Genomic DNA, 3,091 nt, shown 5'->3' with positions numbered 1-3,091 from the left:
GACAGCTGCTTCAAATAGAAATTAAGCAAATCACCAAAACTAGAAAACCTTTTCACATCTAACGATTGAATAATAGCCATGCCATCCCTAATCACAACCGTGAGTGATGGGTCAAATGCTGGAAGATTAAAAGATGGACATATTTCGCGTTCAAGCTCATGTGCAAGATCAGATTTAACACATTTTCGCATCGTTCCATCGTCATGAAAAAGAGAAGTGGGTATGGGTCCAATAGGGAAAGAGAGCAATTTTGCAACAGTAACATCATCTCTGCATTTCGTCAGTGCTAGGGCACGACGAAATATGAGCTCTGGGTTGATGTTACCTTGAACTGTCTCACCTGATCTGCATTTTAACTTTGTTTTTTTGTTCATATCTGAAAACGTCTTTATATTAGAGCGTTGAATGGACCCATAGAAGCTTCTAGACATACCTTCAGACAAGGCAGAATCAATGAACTTTTTGGACATTTCAGTACCCGTGTCAACTGCATTCAAAAGTGATTCTTGGACTTCCTTTGAAGCTTTAAGACCAGTTGAAATATTGACTAATTCAGGAGGATGCTGTTGAATGTCAAATGGATTCACCATTGTCTCGTGTAAGTGACTTATTAAGTCGATGACTTGCTGTTCATCCCGCTTCATAGATGCAGGTCTGCTTTCGCCATGCATGTTATCATCAGCAGTAACCAAACCTGATCTTATTTTCATTGAAGCACTGAAGTGGCCTACTATGTGTCTTGTTACATTCCATCTTATCAGTGCAGATTTTTTTCTGGTCAGACCAACAATACCACCGTTCCCTTTACTGTCTTTAATAATGCTTTTTTCGGTGGCCATATCACTCCAGACTCCATTGAAAGAACCAGCTTTTTGACGAATAGCAAAAAATCCGTCATTAAAGCGTGCTTCAACTTCAGCGGGGAGATTGATCATATCAAGAAGGTATACAGGAGTCCATCTTGAATAATTATTCCTGTTGGTCACAAAAAATAATGGGAGCATAGCACGGATGAAACTCAAATGAAGTGGCCATATACCATTTCTTTCTGCTCGAATGTTTTGTAGCATAATACTCACAGAATTCAGGAACATGTCCCACAACCTGACTGTAGGGGACACAGCACAGCTCCATTCCTGAAATTCTTTCATTAGAGGCACTAGATGTATGTCAACTAAAGAGGTAAGGGTGGCTATATCTTGATTCCATGAGGACATATCACCAGCAAATATATCATAGCACCGGAAAAGGGCGTCCCAAATAGTTTCTGGTAAGTTGATTAAACGATTTGTGGTCCTACACCAATCAAAAAAAGAGGATACCCATAGCGACATCATTGCCTCATATGTAAGAGTTAAAGTTCTGACTGCTCTGTTAAATTGTTTTCCAGAAAGCATTCAACGGTACACCCAGCGTATACTCCCGAATCAACTAGTAGATCTGACAGACCCCCATCACCCCAGAGTTTTCCAATAGAAGCAATAAAGCATGCTACGGTGTGAAACCCTCCTAAACGAATGATATGACTCTGGAATTCAAGAGGCCTGGACCATTTAATCTGCTGTGCAATAGCATACAACTGCTGGTCAAAGGTCTGAACAGAATACTGCTGGCCGGCTTTCATACACATATCAACACACCTTTTCATTGTAGTATATACAGTAGCCATATCGCTTGGTTTTGAGTCGACGATCGGTGCATATGATACTATACTGAATGATCTACAGTACACAGATGTTTTACGATGATATCCTGTCCAAAAAGGAATAATTTGTTTGCCTCCAGTAGGCAAATGGTTCCTAATTGGAAAATCAACAGTCTGTCTTGACAGAAGCCTTAAAAATACCCAAGCTATGTCGGATGTTTCCGCACCTCGGTCATCACATTTTTTAATTTTTCCATAAGCATCTTCGTGACGTACAGGTTCCATGCGTTCTTTTGGTTTGTCGTACTGTAGACAACTGATTAGAGCAGCTGTAGTCTCTGTCACTGGAAGGGAACACAATTGATTACCTGATCTTCATTTCATTCGCAGCTTCATTGGTATGAGGCAGAGACTGAACCTGAAAGACCGCCCTAGCCATAGAGTGGAACGTATCTTTACCATCGATCGTTCCAGTATTGATGTCAACATTGTCTGCTCCTTCTTGAATGAGGGTTACATCCCCAGGAGATGCAAAAATACCTTGAGGAACATATGTGCCATTCTCAATCTTTTCGATCTCATGATCGGCTAAGCTAGTAAGAAATCGTCTTAGCTCGTTATAAGAAGCACAAAATCCATGACTATGCAAAGTTTCGATCAGACTTTTAGAACCATATACATGATGCATTTGTAATGCTAAGCCAAGATTGAAAGGCGTGAATGAATTTCTACTGATTGAAACTATTGTTTCTGCTAAGGCCAAACATTTTCTCAATTTTTCCGTTGGTAGGGCATTGTCTTTATTTACAGTTTCATAGGAATCTCCATCTATTAGCCAGCATATGAATGTTTTTAAAATAGTCGGCATAATTTTCTGAGACTGACTTAGGGAAGTATCTGCAGGTGACGGATATGCATCACTTTGGATTACAACATCGCCAATATGCTTACGCAATATACCAGCAGCTTTGTGTAATATCAAATCTTCGTCACAATCAGATGTTGAAACAGTACATAAATCATGAGTTCTGAGAGGTTTCATGTCGGCTTTAAGACGGTTAGCTGTACTGATGGCTTCAGACAGAGAAATTGAGCTACTTTAAACAATATTGGACATGCCTTGTTCTTGTTGACACTGTATGACAATAGTATTTCCAAAGTGTTTTTCCAATTTTTGTTGAAGCCTATACGTTGTGTAACTTCCCCGCAAATTTTGGGGAAGAAAGGGAGTAAATAGTTCTAGTAAACCGTTCATGTAGAATACCTTCTTATAAACAAGCAAATCTTCCTGGATTGTTGAAACAAATTCAGCAAAGGCACTTTCATGCTCTGACTTTAAAGGTTCTTCAATTTCAAATTTAACCGGATTTCTCAACAAATATTTTTCTGATCTTATTTTCAAAACCATTTCACTGTCGGATATATTTTTTGCAGTACGCATAATGC

The sequence above is a fragment of the Mytilus edulis genome, chromosome 6 (assembly GCF_963676685.1).
Source record: "Mytilus edulis chromosome 6, xbMytEdul2.2, whole genome shotgun sequence".
NCBI lineage: Eukaryota > Metazoa > Mollusca > Bivalvia > Mytilida > Mytilidae > Mytilus > Mytilus edulis.
The sequence above is the reverse complement of the archived record's forward strand: the minus strand, read 5'-3'. Positions refer to the sequence as shown.